The sequence below is a fragment of the Dendrobates tinctorius genome, unplaced genomic scaffold, assembly GCF_039654945.1.
Source record: "Dendrobates tinctorius isolate UK_male_01 unplaced genomic scaffold, ASM3965494v1 ptg000108l, whole genome shotgun sequence".
Taxonomy (NCBI): Eukaryota; Metazoa; Chordata; class Amphibia; order Anura; family Dendrobatidae; genus Dendrobates; species Dendrobates tinctorius.
The window spans coordinates 908,193-935,230 of record NW_027361776.1 but is presented as its reverse complement, the minus strand read 5'-3'; positions in this window follow the sequence as shown (position 1 = coordinate 935,230).

Below are 27,038 nucleotides of genomic sequence, written 5' to 3'. Positions count from 1 at the left end.
CAAGGATAATGCATAATGTGATGTCACACTGCAAGGATAATGCATACTGAGATGTCACGCTACAAAGATAATGTATACTGAGATGTCAGACTACAAGGATAATGCAAACTGTGATGTCACACTTCACAGATAATGCAAACTGTGATATCACACTAGAAGGATAATGCATACTGTGATGTCACACTACAAGGATAATGCATACTGAGATGTCACACTACAAGGAAAATGCAAACTGTGATGTCACACTGCAAGTATAATGCATAGTGTAATTTCACACTACAATGATAATGCATACTGACATGTCACACTACAAGGATAATGCAAACTGTGATGTCACACTACAAGGATAATGCATACTGAGATGTCACACTGCAAGGATAATGCAAACTGTGATGTCACACTGCAAGGATAATGCATAGTGTATTGTCGCACTACAAGAATAATGCATGGTGTAATGTCAGACAACAAGTATAATGCATAATGTGATGTCACACTAAAAGTAAAATGCATAGTGTAATGTCATACTGCAAGGATAATGTGTACTGTGATGTCACACTACAAGGATATGGCAAACTTTGATGTCATACTACAAGGATAATGCATACTGTAATGTCACACTACAAGGATAATGTATACTGTATTGTCACAATACAAGGTTAATGCAAACTGTGATGTCACACTACAAGGATAATGCATAGTGTAATGTCATACTAAAAGGATAATGTATACTGTGATGACACACTACAAGGATAATGCATACTGTAATGTCACACTACGAAGATAATATATACTGAGATGTCACACTACAAGGATAATGCATACTGTGATGTCACACTACAAGGATAATGCATAGTGCAATGTCACACTACAAGGATAATGCATATTGTAATGCCATACTACAAGGATAATGTATAATGTGATGTCACTCTACAAGGATAGTGCATACTGTAATGTCACGCTACAAGGATAATGCATACTGTAATGTCACACTACGAATATAATGTATACTGAGATGTCACACTACAAGGATAATGCAAACTATGATGTCACACTACAAGGATAATGCATACTGAGATGTCACACTACAAGGAAAATGCATACTGTAATGTCACACTAGAAGGATAATGCATACTGTAATGTCTCACTACGAAGATAATGTATACTGAGATGTCACACTACAAGGATAATGCAAACTGTGATGTCACACTACAAGGATAATGTATACTGTAATGTCAGACTAGAAGGATAATGCATACTGAGATGTCACACTACAAGGATAATGCAAACTGTGATGTCACACTACACGGATAATGCAAACTGTGATATCACACTACCAGGATAATGTACAGTGTAATGACACACTGCAAGGATATTGCATAGTGTAATGTGATACTACAAGGATAATTCATACTGTGATATCACACTACAAGGATAATGCATACCGTGATGTCACACTACAAGGATAATGCATACTGTAATGTCACACTGCAAGGATAATGCATAGTCTAATGTCAGACTACAAGGATAATGCATGCTGAGATGTCACACTACAAGGAAAATGAAAAACTAACTGTGATGTCACACTGCAAGGATAATGCATACTGTGATGTCACACTACAAGGATAATGCATACTGTGATGTCACACTTCAAGGATAATGCAAACTGTGATGTCAAACTACAATGATCATGCAAACTATGATGTCAAACTACAAGGATAATGCATAATGTGATGTCACACTATAAAGATAATACAAACAGTGATGCCAAACTACAATTATAATGCAAACTGTGATGTCACACTACAAGGATAACGCGTACTGTGATGTCACACTACAAGGATAATGGAAACTGTGCATGTCACACTACAAGGATAATGCATACTGTGATGTCGAACTACAAGGATAATGAAAATTGTGATGTCAAACTACAAGGATAATGCAAACTGTGATGTCACACAACAAGGATAATGCATACTGTGATGTCACACTACAAGGATAATGCAAACTGTGATGTCACACAACAAGGATAATGCATACTGTGATGTCACACTACAAGGATAATGCATACTGTGATGTCACACTACAAGGATAATGCATACTGAGATGTCACACTACAAGAATAATGCAAACTGTGATGTCACAATACAAGGATAATGCATAGTGTAATGTCACACTACAAGGATAATGCATAGTGTAATGTCAGACTACAAGTATAATCCATACTGTGATGTCACACTACAAGGAAAATGCATAGTGTAATTTCATAATTTCACACTACAAGGATAGAGCATACTGACATGTCATACTGCAAGGATAATGTATACTGTGATGTCACACTACAAGGATAATGCATACTGTGATGTCACACTACAAGGATAATGCATACTGAGATGTCACACTACAAGGATATTGCATACTGTGATGCCACACTACAAGGATATGCATACTGTGATGTCACAGTACAAGGATAATGTATACTGTGATGTCACACTACAAGGATAATGCAAACTGTGTTGTCACACTACAAGGATAATGCATACTGAGATGTCACACTACAAGGATAATGTAAACTGTGATGTCACACTACAAGAATAATGCAAACTGTGATGTCACACTACAAGGATAATGCATACTGTGATGTCACACTACAAGGATATGCATAATGTGATGTCACAGTACAAGGATAATGCATACTGTGATGCCACACTTCATGGATATGCATACTGTGATGTCACAGTACAAGGATAATGTATACTGTGATGTCACACTACAAGGATAATTCAAACTGTGTTGTCACACTACAAGGATAATGCATAGTGTGATGTCACACTACAAAGATAAAGCATACTGAGATGTCACACTACAAGGATAATGCATACTGAGATGTCACTCTACAAGGATACTGCAAACTGTGATGTCACACTACAAGGATAATGCATACTGTGATGTCACACTACATGGATAATGCATACTGTGATGTCACACTACAAGGATAATGCATACTGTGATATCACACTACAAGGATAATGCAAACTTTGATGTCATACTACAAGGATAATGCATAATGTGATGTCACACTACAAGGATAATGTAGTGAGATGTCACACTACAAGGATAATGCAAACTTTGATGTCACGCTACAAGGATAATGCAAACTTTGATGTCATACTACAAGGATAATGCATACTGTGATGTCAAACTACAAGGATAATGCATACTGTGACGTCACACTACAAGGATAATGCATAGTGTAATGTCACACTACAAGGATAATGCATACTGTAATGTTAAACTACAAGGATAATGCAAACTGTGATGTCACACTACAAGGATAATGCATACTGTGATGTCACACTACAAGGATAATGCATACTGAGATGTCACACTACAAGGATAATGCATACTGTAATGTCATACTACAAGGATAGTGTATACTATGATGTCACACTACAAGGATAATGCATACTGTGATGTCACACTACAAGGATAATGCATTGTGTAATGTCAGACTACAAGGATAATGCATACTGAGATGTCACACTACAAGGAAAATGCAAACTATCTGTGATGTCACACTGCAAGGATAATGCATACTGTGATGTCACGCAACAAGGATAATGCATACTGAGATGTCACACTACAAGGATAATGCATACTGAGATGTCACACTACATGGATAATGCATAGTGTGATGTCACACTACAAGGATAATGTATACTGAGATGTCACACTACAAGTATAATGTATACTGAGATGTCACACTACAAGGATAATGTATACTGAGATGTCACACTACAAGGATAATGCATAGTGTGATGTCACACTACAAGGATAATGCAAACTGTGATGTCACACTACAAGAATAATGCATACTGAGCTGTCACACTACAAGGATAATGTATACTGAAATGTCACACTACAAGGATAATGTATACTGAGATGTCACAGTACAAGGATAATGCAAACTGTGATGTCACACTACAAGGATAATGTATACTGAGAAGTCACACTACAAGGATAATGCATAATGAGATGTCACACTACAAGGATAATGCATACTGTGATGTCACACTAAAGGATAATGTATACTGAGATGTCACACTACCAGGATAATGCATACTGAGATGTCACACTGCAAGGATAATGCATACTGTGATGTCACACTAAAGGATAATGTATACGGAGATGTCATACTACCAGGATAATGCAAACTGTGATGTCACAGTACAAGGATAATGCATAGTGTGACATCACAGTATACATTATCATTGCAGTATGACATGTCAGTATGCAGTATCCTTGTAGTGTGAAATTACACTATGCATTTTCCTTGTAGTGTGACATTACACTATGCATTATCCTTGTAGTGTGACATTACACTATGCATTTTTCTTGTAGTGTGACATCTCAGTATGCATTATCCTTGTAGTGTGACATCACAGTTTGCATTATCCCATTATCCTTGTAGTATGACATCTCAGTGTACATTATCCTTGTAGTGTGATATCACAGTATGCATTATCCTTGTAGTGTGACATCTCAGTGTGCAATATCCTTGTAGTGTGACATCTCAGTATGCATTTTCCTTGTAGAGTGACATCACAGTTTGCATTATCCTTGTAGTGTGACATCACAGTATACATTATCCTTGTACTGTGACATCACAGTATGCATATGCTTGTAGTGTGACATCACAGTATGCATTATCCTTGTACTGTGACATCAAATTATGCATATCCTTGTAGTGTGACATCACAGTATGCATTATCCTTGTAGTGTGACATCACAGTTTGCATTATCCTTGTAGTGTGACATCTCAGTATGCATTTTCCTTGTAGTATGACATCACAGTTTGCATTATCCTTGTAGTGTGACATCACAGTATACATTATCCTTGTGCTGTGACATCACAGTATGCATATCCTTGTAGTGTGACATCACAGTATGCATTATCCTTGTACTGTGACATCACATTATGCATATCCTTGTAGTGTGACATCACAGTATGCATTATCCTTGTAGTGTGACATCACAGTTTGCATTATTCTTGTAGTGTGACATCACAGTATGCATTATCTTTGCAGTGTGACATCTCAGTATGCATTATCTTTGTAGAGTGACATCACAGTATGCATTATCCTTGTGGTGTGACATCACAGTATACATTATCCTTGTAGTGTGACATTACTGTATGCATTATCCTTGTTGTATTAGTTCTCAGTATGCATTATCCTTGTAGTGTGATATTACAGTTTGCATTATCCTTGTAGTTTGACATCACAGTATACATTATCTTTGTAGTGTGACATTACTGTATACATTATCCTTGTAGTATGACATCACAGTATGCATTATCCTGAGGAAGGAGCATAGCGCTCCGAAACGTGCGTCGGGTGACTCTCGTACATTTTCTCATCTCCTCTCTCCATTATCGTTTTGGCCAAACTAGGTATGTTATTATACATGTATTGAGAGTTAATGGAGTGCTTCTACATGTTAGCACCGCCCTGTGCCATTTCATCTAATACTATTATCTATTTATTAATGGCATGAGGGTGCTGAGGTGTTTGTTTAAACACTATATATATTTTTTTGCTGTGATTTACACTCTATTAGAGATATTTGAAGTATGTGTCAGCGTCTTGGGCTTTTAGCCAATTTTCACATTGTAGTGTTTTGCCCTTTTCATCTGTATGCTTTTTATAATAAAGAATTTTCTTATGGATATTTCATAATAATTTTGGACTTGTTGTCGCTCTTTTTTTTTGTGTGGTTTGTGTTCAACTATGCGATTAGTCCGAATTTTGGTTCATTACTCTGGCATCATATTTACTTAGTATTTGTTCCATGCATTTATATATTATGATATTGGTGCGTTTGTTGAATTGTTCTCTCACCTATGCATTATCCTTGTAGTGTGACATCACAGTATGCATTATCCTTGTAGTGTGACATTACAGTATGCATTATCCTTGTAGTATGACATCTCAGTATACATTATCCTTGTAGTGTGAAATTACACTATGCATTTTCCTTGTAGTGTGACATCACAGTATGCATTATCCTTTTAGTGTGACATTACAGTTGCATTATCCTTGTAGTGTGAAATTACTCTATGCATTTTCCTTGTAGTGTGACATCACGGTATACATTATCCTTGTAGTGTGATATCACAGAATGCATTATACTTGTAGTCTGACATTACACTATGCATAATCCTTGTAGTCTGACATTAAACTATGCATTATCCTTGTAGTGTGACATCACAGTTTGCATTATCCTTGTAGTGTGACATCTCAGTCTGCATTATCCTTTTAGCGTGAAATTGCTCTATGCATTTTCCTTGTAGTGTGACATCTCAGTCTGCATTATCCTTTTAGCGTGAAATGCATTATCCTTGTAGTGTGACATCACAGTATGCATTATCTGTGTAGTGTGACATCACAGTTTGCATTATCCTTATAGTGTGACATCTCAGTATGCATTATCCTTTTAGCACAAAATTACACTATGCATAGTCCTTGTAGTGTGACATCACAGTATGCATTATCCTTGTAGTGTCACATCACAGTATGCATTATCCTTGCAGTGTGACATTATACTATGCATTATCCTTGTAGTGTGACATCACAGTTTGCATTATCCTTGTAGAGTGCTATCACAGTTTGCATTATCCTTGCAGCGTGACATCACAGTATGCATTATCCTTGCAGCGTGACATCACAGTATGCATTATCCTTGCAGTGTGACATCACAGATAGTTTGCATTTTCCTTGTAGTGTGACATGTCAGTATGCATTATCCTTGTAGTCTGACATTACACAATGCATTATAATTGTAGTGTGACATGACACTATGCATTATTCTTGTAGTGTGACATCATAGTATACACTATCCTTGTAGTATGACATTACAATATGCATTATCCTTGTAGTGTGACATTACACTATGCATTATCCTTGTAGTGTGACATCACAGTATGCATTATCCTTGTAGTGTGACATCACAGTATGCATTATCCTTGTAGTGTGACATCACAGTATGCATTATCCATGTAGTGTGACATCACAGTATGCATTATCCTTGTAGTGTGACATCACAGTTTGCACTATCCTTGTAGGGTGACATCTCAGTATGCAATATCCTTGTAGTGTGACATCACACTATGCATTATCCTTGTAGTGTGACATTACAGTATGCATTATCCTTGTAGTGTGACACCTCAGTATGCATTATCTTTGTAGTGTGACATCACACTATGCATTATCCTTGTAGAGTGACATCGCAGTTTGATTTATCCTTGTAGTGTGACATCTCAGTATACATTATCCTTGTAGTGTGATATCACAGTATGCATTATCCTTGTAGTGTGACATCACACTATGCAATATCCTTGTAGTGTGACATCACAGTTTGCATTATCCTTGTAGTGTGACATCTCAGTATACATTCTCTTCGTAGTGTGACATTACAGTATGCATTATCCTTGTAGCATGACATTACAATATGCATTAACCTTGTAGTGTGACAACACAGTTTGCATTATCATTGTACTGTGACATCACATTATGCATATCCTTGTAGTGTGACATCACAGTATGCATTATCCTTGTTGTGTGACATCACAGTTTGCATTATTCTTGTAGTGTGACATCACAGTATGCATTATCCTTGCAGTGTGACATTACAGTATGCATTATCCTTGTAGTGTGACATCACAGTTTGCACTATCCTTGTAGTGTGACATCTCAGTATGCAATATCTTTGTAGTGTGACATCACACTATGCATTATCCTTGTAGTGTGACATTACAGTATGCATTATCCTTGTAGTGTGACATCTCAGTATGCAATATCTTTGTAGTGTGACATTACACAGTGCATTATCCTTGTAGTGTGACATGACACTATGCATTATCTTTGTAGTGTGACAATACAATATGCATTATCCTTGTAATGTGACATCATAGTATACACTATTCTTGTAGCATGATATTATAATATGCATTACCCTTGTAGTGTGACATTACACTATGCATTATCCTTGTAGTGTGACATCACAGTATGCATAATCCTTGTAGTGTGACATCACAGTATGCATTATCCTTGTAGTGTGACATTACACTATGCATTATCCTTGTAGTTTGACGTCACAGTATGCATTATCCTTGTAGTTTGACATCACAGTATGCATTATCCTTGTAGTATGACATCAAAGTTTCCATTATCCTTGTAGTGAGACATCTCAGTATACAATATCCTTGTAGTGTGACATCACAGTATGCATTATCCTTGTAGTATGACATCAAAGTTTGCATTATCCTTGTAGTGTGATATCACAGTATGCATTATCCTTGTAGTGTGACATCACAGTATGCATTATCCATGTAGTGTGACATCACAGTTTGCATTATCCTTGTAGTGTGACATCACAGTTTGCACTATCCTTGTAGTGTGACATCTCAGTATGCAATATCTTTGTAGTGTGACATCACACTATGCATTATCCTTGTAGTGTGACATTACAGTATGCATTATCCTTGTAGTGTGACATCTCAGTATGCATTATCTTTGTAGTGTGACATCACACTATGCATTATCCTTGTAGTGTGACATCGCAGTTTGCTTTATCCTTGTAGTGTGACATCTCAGTATACATTATCCTTGTAGTGTGATATCACAGTATGCATTATCCTTGTAGTGTAACATCACACTATGCAATATCCTTGTAGTGTGACATCACAGTTTGCATTATCCTTGTAGTGTGACATCTCAGTATGCATTATAGTGTGATAACACAGTTTGCATTATCCTTGTACTGTGACATCACAGTATGCATATCCTTGTAGTGTGACATCACATTATGCATTATCCTTGTAGTGTGACATCACAGTTTGCATTATTCTTGTAGTGTGACATCTCAGTATGCATTATCTTTGTAGTGTGACATCACACTATGCATTATCCTTGTAGTGTGACATCGCAGTCTGCTTTATCCTTGTAGTGTGACATCTCAGTATACAATATCCTTGTAGTGTGATATCACAGTATGCATTATCCTTGTAGTGTAACATCACACTATGCAATATCCTTGTAGTGTGACATCACAGTTTGCATTATCCTTGTAGTGTGACATCTCAGTATGCATTATAGTGTGATAACACAGTTTGCATTATCCTTGTACTGTGACATCACAGTATGCATATCCTTGTAGTGTGACATCACAGTATGCATTATCCTTGTAGTGTGACATCACAGTTTGCATTATTCTTGTAGTGTGACATCACAGTATGCATTTTCCTTGTAGTGTGACTTGTCAGTATGCATTATCCTTGTAGTGTGACATCACAGTATGCATTATCCTTGTAGTGTGACATCACAGTATACATTATCCTTGCAGTATGACATGTCAGTATGCTCTATCCTTGTAGTGTGAAATTACACTATGCATTTTCCTTGTAGTGTGACATCACAGTATGCATTATACTTGTAGTCTGACATTACACTATGCATTATCCTTGTAGTGTGACATTACACTATGCATTATCCTTGTAGTGTGACATCACAGTATGCATTATCCTTGTAGTGTGACATCACAAAATGCATTATCCTTGTAGTGTGACATTACACTATGCATTATCCTTGTAGTGTGACATCACAGTATGCTTTATCCATGTAGTGTGACATCACAGTATGCATTATCCTTGTAGTGTGACATCATAGTTTGCATTACCCTTGTAGTGTGACAGCACAGTATGCATTATCCTTGTTGCATGACATCACAGTTTGCATGATCCTTGTATTGTGACATCACGGTATGCATTATCCTTGTTGTGTGACATCACAGTTTGCATTATCCTTGTAGTTTGACATCACAATTTTCATTATCCTTGTAATTCGACATCACAGTATGCATTAGCCTTGTAGTGTGACATGCACAGTTTGCATTATCCTTGTAGTGTGACATCACAGTACGTGCTATCCTTGTAGTGTGACATCACAGTTTGCATTATAATTGTAGTTTGACATCACAGTTTGCATTATATTTGTAGTGTGACATCACATTATGCATTATCCATGTAGTTTGACATCACAGTATGCATTATCCTTGTAGTTTGACATCACAGTTTGCATTATCCCTATAGTGTGATGTCAAAGTTTGCATTATCCTTGTAGTGTGACATCACAGTATGCATTATCCTTGTTGTGTGACATCACAGTTTGCATTATCCTTGTAGTTTGACATCACAATTTTCATTATCCTTGTAGTTCGACATCACAGTATGCATTATCCTTGTAGTGTGACAATTAGAGTTTGCATTATCCTTGTAGTGTGACATCACAGCATGCATTATCCTTGTAGTGTGACATCACAGTATGCATTATCCTTGTAGTGTGACATCACAGTATGCATTATCCTTGTAGTATTAGTTCTCAGTATGCATTATCCTTGTAGTGTGACATTACAGTTTGCATTATCCATGTAGTTTGACATCACAGTATACATTATCCTTGTAGTGTGACATTACTATATGCATTATCCTTGTAGTATGACATCACAGTATGCATTATCCTTGTAGTGTGACATCACAGTATGCATTATCCTTGTAGTGTGACATTACAGTATGCATTATCCTTGTAGTATGACATCACAGTATACATTATCCTTGTAGTTTGAAATTACACTATGCATTTTACTTGTAGTGTGACATCACATTATGCATTATCCTTGTAGTGTGACATTACAGTTGCATTATCCTTATAGTGTGAAAATACTCTATGCATTTTCCTTGTAGTGTGACATCACAGTATACATTATCCTTGTAGTGTGACATCACAGTATGTATTATCCTTGTAGTCTGACATCACAGTATGCATTATCCTTGTGGTGTGACATTACAGTTGCATTATCCTTGTATTGTGACATCTCAGTATGCATTATCCTTGTAATGTGACATCACAGTATGCATTATCCTTGTAGTGTGACATCTCATTATACATTATCCTTGTAGTGTGACATCTCAGGTTACCTTATCCTTATAGTGTGACATCACAGTATGCATTATCCTTGTAGTGTGACATCTCAGTATGCATTATCCTTGTAGTGTCACATCACACTATGCATTATCCTTGTAGTATGACATAACAGTATGCAATATCCTTGTAGTGTGACATCACAGTATGCATTATGAGTGTAGTGTGACATCGCAGTTTGCATTATCCTTGTAGTGTGACATCTTAGTATACATTATCCTTGTAGTGTGATATCACAGTATGCATTATCCTTGCAGTGTGATATCACAGTATGCATTATCCTTGTAGTCTCACATTACACTATGCAATATCCTTGCAGTGTGACATTACACTGTGCATTATCCTTGTAGTGTGATATCACAGTTTGCATTATCCGTGTAGTGTGACATCACAGTTTGCATTAACCTTGTTGTGTGACATCTCAGTATGCATTATCCTTCTAGTATGACATTACAGTATACATTATCCTTGTAGTGTGACATCACAGTTTGCATTATCCTTGTAGTGTGACATCTCAGTATACATTATCTTCGTAGTGTGACATTTCAGTATGCATTATCCTTCTAGTGTGTCATTACAGTATGCATTATTCTTGTAGTTTGACATCTCAGTATGCATTATCCTTGTAGTGTGACATCTCAGTATACATTATCTTCGTAGTGTGACATTACAGTATGTATTATCCTTGTAGTGTGTCTTCACAGTATACATTATCCTTGTAGTATGACATTACACTATGCATTATCCTTGTAGTGTGACATCACAGTTTGCATTAACTTTGTAGTGTGACAATACAGTATACATATCCTTGTAGTGTGACATTACAGTATGCATTATCCTTGTAGTGTGACATCACAGTATGCATTATCCTTGTAGTATGACATCAAAGTTTGCCATATCCTTGTAGTATGACATCACAGTATACATTATCCTTGCAGTATGACATGTCAGTATGCCCTATCCTTGTATTATGAAATTACACTATGCATTTTCCTTTTAGTGTGACATCACAGTATGCATTATACTTGTAGTCTGACATTACACTATGCATTATCCTTGTAGTGTGACAATACACTATGCATTATCCTTGTAGTGTGACATCACAGTTTGCATTATCCGTGTAGTGTGACATCTCAGTATGCATTATCCTTGTAGTGTGACATCACACTTTGCATTATCCTTGTAGTGTGACATGTCAGTATGCATTATCATTGTAGTGTGAAATTAAACTATACATTATACTTGCTGTGTGACATCACAGTTTGCATTATCCTTGTAGTGTGACATCACAGTTTGCATTAACCGTGTAGTGTGACATCTCAGTATACACTTTCCTTGTAGTGTGACATCTCAGTATGCATTATCCTTCTAGTGTGATATCACAGTTTGCATTATCTGTGTAGTGTGACATCACAGTTTGCATTATCCTTGTAGTGTGACATCTCAGTATACATTATCCTTGTAGCGTGATATCTCAGTATGCATTATCCTTGCAGTGTGACATCACAGTTAGTTTGCATTTTCCTTGTAGTGTGACATCACAGTATGCATTATCCTTGTAGTATGACATCACAGTATGCATTATCCTTGTAGTATGACATGTCAGTATGCACTATCCTTGTAGTGTGTAATTACACTATGCATTATCCTTGTAGTGTGACATTACACTATGCATTATCCTTGTAGTGTGACATCACAGTTTGCATTATCCTTGTAGTGTGACATCTCAGTATACATTATCCTTGTAGTGTGGCATCACAGTATGCATTATCCTTGAAGTGTGACATCACAGTATGCATTATCCATGTAGTGTGACATCACAGAATGCATTATCCTTGTAGTGTGACATCACAGTTTGCATTATCCTTGTAGTGCGATATCAAAGTATGCACTATCCTTGTAGTGTGACATCACAGTTTGCATTATCATTGTAGTGTGACATCACAGCATGCATTATCCTTGTAGTGTGACATCACAGTACGCATTCGCCTTGTAGTGTGACATCTCAATATGCATTATCCTTGTAGTGTGACATCACAGTATGCTTTATCCTTGTAGTTTGACATCACAGTTTGCATTATCCTTGTAGTTTGACATGACAGTTTGCATTATCCTTGTAGTGTGACATCAAAGTATGCATTATCCTTGCAGTATGACATGTCAGTATGCATTATCCTTGTAGTGTGAAATTACACTATGCATTTTCCATGCAGTGTGACATCACAATATGCATTATACTTGTAGTCTGACATTACACTATGCATTATCCTTGTAGTGTGACATTACGCTATGCATTAACCTTGTAGAGTGACATCACAGTTTGCATTTTCCTTGTAGTGTGACATTACAGTTTGCATTATCCTTTTAGTGTGACATTACGGTTTGCATTATCCTTGTAGTGTGACATGTCAGTATGCACTGTCCTTGTAGTGTGACATCACAGTTTGCATTATCCTTGCAGTATGACATGTCAGTATGCACTATCCTTGTAGTGTGAAATTACACTATGCATTTAACTTGTAGTGTGACATCACAGTATGCAGTATACTTGTAGTCTGACATTACACTATGCATTATACTTGTAGTGTGACATTACACTATGCATTATCCGTGTAGTGTGACATCACAGTTTGCATTATCCTTGTAGTGTGACATCTCAGTATGCTTTATCCTTCTAGTGTGACATTACAGTATACATTATCCTTGTAGTGTGACATCACAGTTTGCATTATTCTTGTAGTGTGACATCTCAGTATACATTATCTTCGTAGTGAGACATAACACTATGCATTATACTTCTAGTGTGACATTACAGTATGCATTATCCTTGTAGAGTGACATCACATTATACATTATCCTTGTAGTATGACATTACAATATGCATTATCCTTGTAGTGTGACATTGCACTATGCATTATCCTTGTAGTGTGACATCACAGTATGCATTATCCTTGTAGTGTGACATCTCAGTATATATTATCTTCGTAGTGTGACATTACAGTATGCATTATCCTTGTAGTGTGTCATCACAGTATACATTATCCTTGTAGTATGACATTACACTATGCATTATCCTTGTAGTGTGACATCACAGTTTGCATTAACCTTGTATTGTGACAATACAGTATACATTATCCTCGTAGTGTGACATTACAGTATGCATTATCCTTGTAGTGTGACATCACAGTATGCATTATCCTTGTAGTATGACATCAAAGTTTGCCATATCCTTGTAGTGTGACATCACAGTACACATTATCCTTGCAGTATGACATGTCAGTATGCACTATCCTTGTAGTATGAAATTACACTATGCATTTTCCTTTTAGTGTGACATCACAGTATACATTATCCTTGTAGTGTGACAATACACTATGCATTATCCTTGTAGTGTGACATCACAGTTGGCATTATAAGTGTAGTGTGACATCTCAGTATGCATTATCCTTGTAGTGTGACATCACAGTTTGCATTATCCTTGTAGTGTGACATGTCAGTATGCATTATCATTGTAGTGTGAAATTACATTATGCATTATACTTGCAGTGTGACATCACAGTTTGCATTTTCCTTGTAGTGTGACATCTCAGTATGCATTATCGTTGTAGTGTGACATCACAGTATGCATTATCCTTCTAGTGTGATATCACAGTTTGCATTATCTGTGAAGTGTGACATCACAGTTTGCATTATCCTTGTAGTGTGACATCTCAGTATACATTATCCTTGTAGCGTGACATCTCAGTATGCATTATCCATGCAGTTTAACATCACAGTTAGTTTGCATTTTCCTTGTAGTGTGACATCACAGTATGTATTTTCCTTGTAGTGTGACATCTCAGTATACATTATCCTTGTAGTAAGACATCACAGTATGCATTATCCTTGTAGTGTGACAGCACAGTATGCATTATCCTTGTAGTGTGACATCAAAGTATGCATTATCCTTGTAGTATTAGTTCTCAGTATGCATTATCCTTGTAGTGTGACATTACAGTTTGCATTATCCTTGTAGTTTGACATCAAAGTATACATTATCCTTGTAGTGTGACATTACTGTATGCATTATCCTTGTAGTGTGACGTTACAGTATGCATTATCCTTGTAGTGTGACATCACAGTTTGCATTATCCTAGTAGTGTGACATCTCAATATGCATTATCCTTGTAGTGTTACATCACACTATGCATTATCCTTGTAGTGTGACATCTCAGTATGCATTATCCTTGTAGTGTGACATCACAGTATGCATTATCCGTGTAGTGTGACATCACAGTTTGCATTATCCTTGTAGTGTGACATCTCAGTATACATTATCCATGTAGTGTGACATCACACTATGCATTATCCTTGTAGTGTGACATCTCCGTATACATTATCCTTGTAGTGTGACATCACAGTTTGCATTATCCTTGTGGTGTGACATCTCAGTATACATTATCCTTATAATGTGACTTCACACTATGCATTATCCTTGTACTGTGACATCACAGTTTGCATTATCCTGGTAGTGTGACATCTCCGTATACATTATCCTTTAGTGTGACATCACAGTATGCATTATCCTTGTAGTGTGACATCTCAGTATGCATTATCCTGGTAGTGTGATATCTCAGTATACATTATCCTTTAGTGTGACATCACAGTATGCATTATCCTTGTAGTGTGACATCTCATTATGCATTATCCTTGTAGTCTGACTTTTCAGTATACATTATCCTTGTAGTGTGACATCACAGTTTGCATTATCCTTGTACTGTGACATCTCAGTATACATTATCTTTGTAGTGTGACATCTCAGTATACATTATCCTTGTAGTGTGACAGCTCAGTATGCATTATTCTTGTAGTGTGACATCACAGTTTGCATTATCCTTATAGTGTGACATCACAGTATGCATTATCCTTGTAGTGTGATGTCTCAGTATACATTATCCCTGTACTGTGACATCTCAGTATACATTATCCTTGTAGTGTGACATCACACTATGCATTATCCATGTAGTGTGACATCACAGTATCCATTATCCTTGTAATGTGACATCACTGTATGCATTATCCGTGTAGTATGACATCTCAGTATGCCTTATCATTGTAGTGTTACATCTCAGTATACATTATCCTTGTAGTGTGACATCACAATTTGCATTATCCTTGTAGTGTGACATCTCAGTATACATTATCCTTGTAGTGTGACATCTCAGAATACATTATCCTTGTAGTGTGACATCTCAGTATACATTATCCTTGTAGTGTGATATCACAGTATGCATTATCCTTGTAGTGTAACATCACACTATGCAATATCCTTGTAGTGTGACATCACAGTTTGCATTATCCTTGTAGTGTGACATCTCAGTATGCATTATAGTGTGATAACACAGTTTGCATTATCCTTGTACTGTGACATCACAGTATGCATATCCTTGTAGTGTGACATCACATTATGCATTATCCTTGTAGTGTGACATCACAGTTTGCATTATTCTTGTAGTGTGACATCTCAGTATGCATTATCTTTGTAGTGTGACATCACACTATGCATTATCCTTGTAGTGTGACATCGCAGTCTGCTTTATCCTTGTAGTGTGACATCTCAGTATACAATATCCTTGTAGTGTGATATCACAGTATGCATTATCCTTGTAGTGTAACATCACACTATGCAATATCCTTGTAGTGTGACATCACAGTTTGCATTATCCTTGTAGTGTGACATCTCAGTATGCATTATAGTGTGATAACACAGTTTGCATTATCCTTGTACTGTGACATCACAGTATGCATATCCTTGTAGTGTGACATCACAGTATGCATTATCCTTGTAGTGTGACATCACAGTTTGCATTATTCTTGTAGTGTGACATCACAGTATGCATTTTCCTTGTAGTGTGACTTGTCAGTATGCATTATCCTTGTAGTGTGACATCACAGTATGCATTATCCTTGTAGTGTGACATCACAGTATACATTATCCTTGCAGTATGACATGTCAGTATGCTCTATCCTTGTAGTGTGAAATTACACTATGCATTTTCCTTGTAGTGTGACATCACAGTATGCATTATACTTGTAGTCTGACATTACACTATGCATTATCCTTGTAGTGTGACATTACACTATGCATTATCCTTGTAGTGTGACATCACAGTATGCATTATCCTTGTAGTGTGACATCACAAAATGCATTATCCTTGTAGTGTGACATTACACTATGCATTATCCTTGTAGTGTGACATCACAGTATGCTTTATCCATGTAGTGTGACATCACAGTATGCATTATCCTTGTAGTGTGACATCATAGTTTGCATTACCCTTGTAGTGTGACAGCACAGTATGCATTATCCTTGTTGCATGACATCACAGTTTGCATGATCCTTGTAGTGTGACATCACGGTATGCATTATCCTTGTTGTGTGACATCACAGTTTGCATTATCCTTGTAGTTTGACATCACAATTTTCATTATCCTTGTAATTCGACATCACAGTATGCATTAGCCTTGTAGTGTGACATGCACAGTTTGCATTATCCTTGTAGTGTGACATCACAGTACGTGCTATCCTTGTAGTGTGACATCACAGTTTGCATTATAATTGTAGTTTGACATCACAGTTTGCATTATATTTGTAGTGTGACATCACATTATGCATTATCCATGTAGTTTGACATCACAGTATGCATTATCCTTGTAGTTTGACATCACAGTTTGCATTATCCCTATAGTGTGATGTCAAAGTTTGCATTATCCTTGTAGTGTGACATCACAGTATGCATTATCCTTGTTGTGTGACATCACAGTTTGCATTATCCTTGTAGTTTGACATCACAATTTTCATTATCCTTGTAGTTCGACATCACAGTATGCATTATCCTTGTAGTGTGACAATTAGAGTTTGCATTATCCTTGTAGTGTGACATCACAGCATGCATTATCCTTGTAGTGTGACATCACAGTATGCATTATCCTTGTAGTGTGACATCACAGTATGCATTATCCTTGTAGTATTAGTTCTCAGTATGCATTATCCTTGTAGTGTGACATTACAGTTTGCATTATCCATGTAGTTTGACATCACAGTATACATTATCCTTGTAGTGTGACATTACTATATGCATTATCCTTGTAGTATGACATCACAGTATGCATTATCCTTGTAGTGTGACATCACAGTATGCATTATCCTTGTAGTGTGACATTACAGTATGCATTATCCTTGTAGTATGACATCACAGTATACATTATCCTTGTAGTTTGAAATTACACTATGCATTTTACTTGTAGTGTGACATCACATTATGCATTATCCTTGTAGTGTGACATTACAGTTGCATTATCCTTATAGTGTGAAAATACTCTATGCATTTTCCTTGTAGTGTGACATCACAGTATACATTATCCTTGTAGTGTGACATCACAGTATGTATTATCCTTGTAGTCTGACATCACAGTATGCATTATCCTTGTGGTGTGACATTACAGTTGCATTATCCTTGTATTGTGACATCTCAGTATGCATTATCCTTGTAATGTGACATCACAGTATGCATTATCCTTGTAGTGTGACATCTCATTATACATTATCCTTGTAGTGTGACATCTCAGGTTACCTTATCCTTATAGTGTGACATCACAGTATGCATTATCCTTGTAGTGTGACATCTCAGTATGCATTATCCTTGTAGTGTCACATCACACTATGCATTATCCTTGTAGTATGACATAACAGTATGCAATATCCTTGTAGTGTGACATCACAGTATGCATTATGAGTGTAGTGTGACATCGCAGTTTGCATTATCCTTGTAGTGTGACATCTTAGTATACATTATCCTTGTAGTGTGATATCACAGTATGCATTATCCTTGCAGTGTGATATCACAGTATGCATTATCCTTGTAGTCTCACATTACACTATGCAATATCCTTGCAGTGTGACATTACACTGTGCATTATCCTTGTAGTGTGATATCACAGTTTGCATTATCCGTGTAGTGTGACATCACAGTTTGCATTAACCTTGTTGTGTGACATCTCAGTATGCATTATCCTTCTAGTATGACATTACAGTATACATTATCCTTGTAGTGTGACATCACAGTTTGCATTATCCTTGTAGTGTGACATCTCAGTATACATTATCTTCGTAGTGTGACATTTCAGTATGCATTATCCTTCTAGTGTGTCATTACAGTATGCATTATTCTTGTAGTTTGACATCTCAGTATGCATTATCCTTGTAGTGTGACATCTCAGTATACATTATCTTCGTAGTGTGACATTACAGTATGTATTATCCTTGTAGTGTGTCTTCACAGTATACATTATCCTTGTAGTATGACATTACACTATGCATTATCCTTGTAGTGTGACATCACAGTTTGCATTAACTTTGTAGTGTGACAATACAGTATACATATCCTTGTAGTGTGACATTACAGTATGCATTATCCTTGTAGTGTGACATCACAGTATGCATTATCCTTGTAGTATGACATCAAAGTTTGCCATATCCTTGTAGTATGACATCACAGTATACATTATCCTTGCAGTATGACATGTCAGTATGCCCTATCCTTGTATTATGAAATTACACTATGCATTTTCCTTTTAGTGTGACATCACAGTATGCATTATACTTGTAGTCTGACATTACACTATGCATTATCCTTGTAGTGTGACAATACACTATGCATTATCCTTGTAGTGTGACATCACAGTTTGCATTATCCGTGTAGTGTGACATCTCAGTATGCATTATCCTTGTAGTGTGACATCACACTTTGCATTATCCTTGTAGTGTGACATGTCAGTATGCATTATCATTGTAGTGTGAAATTAAACTATACATTATACTTGCTGTGTGACATCACAGTTTGCATTATCCTTGTAGTGTGACATCACAGTTTGCATTAACCGTGTAGTGTGACATCTCAGTATACACTTTCCTTGTAGTGTGACATCTCAGTATGCATTATCCTTCTAGTGTGATATCACAGTTTGCATTATCTGTGTAGTGTGACATCACAGTTTGCATTATCCTTGTAGTGTGACATCTCAGTATACATTATCCTTGTAGCGTGATATCTCAGTATGCATTATCCTTGCAGTGTGACATCACAGTTAGTTTGCATTTTCCTTGTAGTGTGACATCACAGTATGCATTATCCTTGTAGTATGACATCACAGTATGCATTATCCTTGTAGTATGACATGTCAGTATGCACTATCCTTGTAGTGTGTAATTACACTATGCATTATCCTTGTAGTGTGACATTACACTATGCATTATCCTTGTAGTGTGACATCACAGTTTGCATTATCCTTGTAGTGTGACATCTCAGTATACATTATCCTTGTAGTGTGGCATCACAGTATGCATTATCCTTGAAGTGTGACATCACAGTATGCATTATCCATGTAGTGTGACATCACAGAATGCATTATCCTTGTAGTGTGACATCACAGTTTGCATTATCCTTGTAGTGCGATATCAAAGTATGCACTATCCTTGTAGTGTGACATCACAGTTTGCATTATCATTGTAGTGTGACATCACAGCATGCATTATCCTTGTAGTGTGACATCACAGTACGCATTCGCCTTGTAGTGTGACATCTCAATATGCATTATCCTTGTAGTGTGACATCACAGTATGCTTTATCCTTGTAGTTTGACATCACAGTTTGCATTATCCTTGTAGTTTGACATGACAGTTTGCATTATCCTTGTAGTGTGACATCAAAGTATGCATTATCCTTGCAGTATGACATGTCAGTATGCACTATCCTTGTAGTGTGAAATTACACTATGCATTTTCCATGCAGTGTGACATCACAATATGCATTATACTTGTAGTCTGACATTACACTATGCATTATCCTTGTAGTGTGACATTACGCTATGCATTAACCTTGTAGAGTGACATCACAGTTTGCATTTTCCTTGTAGTGTGACATTACAGTTTGCATTATCCTTTTAGTGTGACATTACGGTTTGCATTATCCTTGTAGTGTGACATGTCAGTATGCACTGTCCTTGTAGTGTGACATCACAGTTTGCATTATCCTTGCAGTATGACATGTCAGTATGCACTATCCTTGTAGTGTGAAATTACACTATGCATTTAACTTGTAGTGTGACATCACAGTATGCAGTATACTTGTAGTCTGACATTACACTATGCATTATACTTGTAGTGTGACATTACACTATGCATTATCCGTGTAGTGTGACATCACAGTTTGCATTATCCTTGTAGTGTGACATCTCAGTATGCTTTATCCTTCTAGTGTGACATTACAGTATACATTATCCTTGTAGTGTGACATCACAGTTTGCATTATTCTTGTAGTGTGACATCTCAGTATACATTATCTTCGTAGTGAGACATAACACTATGCATTATACTTCTAGTGTGACATTACAGTATGCATTATCCTTGTAGAGTGACATCACATTATACATTATCCTTGTAGTATGACATTACAATATGCATTATCCTTGTAGTGTGACATTGCACTATGCATTATCCTTGTAGTGTGACATCACAGTATGCATTATCCTTGTAGTGTGACATCTCAGTATATATTATCTTCGTAGTGTGACATTACAGTATGCATTATCCTTGTAGTGTGTCATCACAGTATACATTATCCTTGTAGTATGACATTACACTATGCATTATCCTTGTAGTGTGACATCACAGTTTGCATTAACCTTGTATTGTGACAATACAGTATACATTATCCTCGTAGTGTGACATTACAGTATGCATTATCCTTGTAGTGTGACATCACAGTATGCATTATCCTTGTAGTATGACATCAAAGTTTGCCATATCCTTGTAGTGTGACATCACAGTACACATTATCCTTGCAGTATGACATGTCAGTATGCACTATCCTTGTAGTATGAAATTACACTATGCATTTTCCTTTTAGTGTGACATCACAGTATACATTATCCTTGTAGTGTGACAATACACTATGCATTATCCTTGTAGTGTGACATCACAGTTGGCATTATAAGTGTAGTGTGACATCTCAGTATGCATTATCCTTGTAGTGTGACATCACAGTTTGCATTATCCTTGTAGTGTGACATGTCAGTATGCATTATCATTGTAGTGTGAAATTACATTATGCATTATACTTGCAGTGTGACATCACAGTTTGCATTTTCCTTGTAGTGTGACATCTCAGTATGCATTATCGTTGTAGTGTGACATCACAGTATGCATTATCCTTCTAGTGTGATATCACAGTTTGCATTATCTGTGAAGTGTGACATCACAGTTTGCATTATCCTTGTAGTGTGACATCTCAGTATACATTATCCTTGTAGCGTGACATCTCAGTATGCATTATCCATGCAGTTTAACATCACAGTTAGTTTGCATTTTCCTTGTAGTGTGACATCACAGTATGTATTTTCCTTGTAGTGTGACATCTCAGTATACATTATCCTTGTAGTAAGACATCACAGTATGCATTATCCTTGTAGTGTGACAGCACAGTATGCATTATCCTTGTAGTGTGACATCAAAGTATGCATTATCCTTGTAGTATTAGTTCTCAGTATGCATTATCCTTGTAGTGTGACATTACAGTTTGCATTATTCTTGTAGTTTGACATCAAAGTATACATTATCCTTGTAGTGTGACATTACTGTATGCATTATCCTTGTAGTGTGACGTTACAGTATGCATTATCCTTGTAGTGTGACATCACAGTTTGCATTATCCTAGTAGTGTGACATCTCAATATGCATTATCCTTGTAGTGTTACATCACACTATGCATTATCCTTGTAGTGTGACATCTCAGTATGCATTATCCTTGTAGTGTGACATCACAGTATGCATTATCCGTGTAGTGTGACATCACAGTTTGCATTATCCTTGTAGTGTGACATCTCAGTATACATTATCCATGTAGTGTGACATCACACTATGCATTATCCTTGTAGTGTGACATCTCCGTATACATTATCCTTGTAGTGTGACATCACAGTTTGCATTATCCTTGTGGTGTGACATCTCAGTATACATTATCCTTATAATGTGACTTCACACTATGCATTATCCTTGTACTGTGACATCACAGTTTGCATTATCCTGGTAGTGTGACATCTCCGTATACATTATCCTTTAGTGTGACATCACAGTATGCATTATCCTTGTAGTGTGACATCTCAGTATGCATTATCCTGGTAGTGTGATATCTCAGTATACATTATCCTTTAGTGTGACATCACAGTATGCATTATCCTTGTAGTGTGACATCTCATTATGCATTATCCTTGTAGTCTGACTTTTCAGTATACATTATCCTTGTAGTGTGACATCACAGTTTGCATTATCCTTGTACTGTGACATCTCAGTATACATTATCTTTGTAGTGTGACATCTCAGTATACATTATCCTTGTAGTGTGACAGCTCAGTATGCATTATTCTTGTAGTGTGACATCACAGTTTGCATTATCCTTATAGTGTGACATCACAGTATGCATTATCCTTGTAGTGTGATGTCTCAGTATACATTATCCCTGTACTGTGACATCTCAGTATACATTATCCTTGTAGTGTGACATCACACTATGCATTATCCATGTAGTGTGACATCACAGTATCCATTATCCTTGTAATGTGACATCACTGTATGCATTATCCGTGTAGTATGACATCTCAGTATGCCTTATCATTGTAGTGTTACATCTCAGTATACATTATCCTTGTAGTGTGACATCACAATTTGCATTATCCTTGTAGTGTGACATCTCAGTATACATTATCCTTGTAGTGTGACATCTCAGAATACATTATCCTTGTAGTGTGACAGCTCAGTATGCATTATCCTTGTAGTTTGACATCACAGTTTGCATTATCCTTGTAGTGTGACATTACAGCATGCATTATCCTTGTAGTGTGACATCTCAGTATACATTATCCTTGTGGTGTGACATCACACTATGCATTATCCTTGTAGTGTGACATCTCAGTATACATTATCCTTGTAGTGTGACATCTCAGTATACATTATCCTTGTAGTGTGACATCTCAGTATACATTATCCTTGTAGTGTGACATTACAGCATGCATTATCCTTGTAGTGTGACATCTCAGTATGCATTATTCTTGTAGTGTGACATCACAGTATGCATTATTCGTGTAGTGTGACATCTCAGTATGCATTATTCTTGTAGTGTGACATCACAGTATGCATTATCCGTGTAGTGTGACATCACAGTATGCATTATCCTTGTAGTGTGACATGACAGTATGCATTATCCACATAGTGTGACATCACAGTATGCATTATCCATGTAGTGTGACATCACAGTTTGCATTATCCTTGTAGTGTGACATCACAGTATGCATTATCCTTGTAGTGTGACATCTCAGTTTGCATTATCCTTGTAGTGTGACATCACAGTATGCATTATCCTTGTAGTATGACATATCAGTATGCATTATCCTTGTAGTGTGACATCACAGTATGCATTATCCTTGTAGTGTGACATCTCAGTAAACATTATCCTTGTAGTGTGACATCTCAGTATACCTTATCCTTATAGTGTGACATCACAGTATGCATTATCCTTGTAGTGTGACATCACAGTTTGCATTTTCCTTGTAGTGTAACATTACAGCTGCATGATTCTTGTATTCTGACATCTCAGTATGCATTATCCTTGTAGTGTGACATCACAGTAAGCATTATCCTTGTAGTGTGACATTACAGTATGCATTATCCTTGTAGTGTGACATCACATTATGCATTATCCTTGTAGTATGACATTACCGTATGCATTATCCTTGTAGTGTGACATCATAGTATGCATTATCCGTGTAGTGTGACATCACAGTTTGCATTATCCTTGTAGTGTGACATCTCAGTATGCATTATCCTTTTAGCGCGAAATTACACTATGCATTGTCCTTGAAGTGTGACATCACAGTATGCATTATCCTTGTAGTGTGACATCACAGTATGCATTATCCTTGTAGTGTGACATCACAGTTAGTTTGCATTTTCCTTGTAGTGTGACATCACAGTATGCATTATCCTTGTAGTGTGACATTACAGTATGCATTATCCTTGTAGTGTGACATTATACTATGCATTATCCTTGTAGGATTACAGTATGCATACTGTAATGTCATACTACAAGGATAGTGTATACTATGATGTCACACTACAAGGATAATGCATACTGTGATGTCACTCTACAAGGATAATGCATAGTGTCATGTCACACTACAAGGATAATGCATTGTGTAATGTCAGACTACAAGGATAATGCATACTGAGATGTCACACTACAAGGAAAATGCAAACTATCTGTGATGTCACACTGCAAGGATAATGCATACTGTGATGTCACGCAACAAGGATAATGCATACTGAGATGTCACACTACAAGGATAATGCAAACTGTGATGTCACACTACACGGATAATGCAAACTGTGATATCACTCTACAAGGATAATGCAAACTGTGATGTCACACTACAAGGATAATGCATAATATAATGTCACACTGCAAGGATAATGCATACTGTGATGTCACACTACAAGGAAAATGCAAACTAACTGTGATGTCACACTACAAGGATAATGCATACTGTGATGTCACACTACAAGGATAATGCATACTGTGATGTCACACTACAAGGACAATGCATAGTGTAATTTCGCGCTAAAAGGATAATGCATACTGAGATGTCACACTACAAGGATAATGCAAACTGTGATGTCACACTACACGGATAATGCATACTGTGATGTCACACTACAAGGATAATGCATACTGTAATGTCATACTACAAGGATAATGCATAGTGTGATGTCACACTACAAGGATAATGCATACTGTAATGTCACACTACAAGGATAATGCTTACTGTGATGTCACACTACAAGGATAATGCATACTGAGATGTCAGAATACAAGGTTAATGCAACTGTAATGTCACACTACAAGGATAATGCAAACTGTGATGTCACACTACAAGGATAATGCATACTGTGATGTCACACTATAAGGATAAGGTATCCTGAGATGTCACACTACAAGGATAATGTTTACTGAGATGTCACACTACAAGGATAATGCATACTGTGATGTCACACTACAAGGATAATGCATACTGATATGTCATACTACAAGGATAATGCATACTGTGATGTCACACTACAAGGATAATGCAAACTGAGATGTCACACTACAAGGATAATGCATACTGTGATGTCACACTACAAGGATAATGCAAACTGTGATGTCACACTACATGGATAATGCATACTGTGATTGTCACACTATGTGGATAATGCATACTGTGATGTCACACTACAAGGATAATGCATACTGTGATGTCACTCTACACAGATAATGCATACTGTGATGTCACACTACAAGGATAATGCATACTGAGATGTCACACTACAAGGATAATGCATAGTGTGATGTCACACTACAAGGATAATGTATACTGAGATGTCACACTACAAGGATAATGCATACTGTGATGTCACTCTACAAGGATAATGCATAGTGTCATGTCACACTACAAGGATAATGCATTGTGTAATGTCAGACTACAAGGACAATGCATACTGAGATGCCACACTACAAGGATAATGCATACTGTGATGTCACACTACAAGGACAATGCATAGTGTAATTTCGCGCTAAAAGGATAATGCATACTGAGATGTCACACTACAAGGATAATGCAAACTGTGATGTCACACTACACGGATAATGCATACTGTGATGTCACACTACAAGGATAATGCATACTGTAATGTCATACTACAAGGATAATGCATAGTGTGATGTCACACTACAAGGATAATGCATACTGTAATGTCACACTACAAGGATAATGCTTACTGTGATGTCACACTACAAGGATAATGCATACTGAGATGTCAGAATACAAGAATAATGCAACTGTAATGTCACACTACAAGGATAATGTAGTGGAAGGATA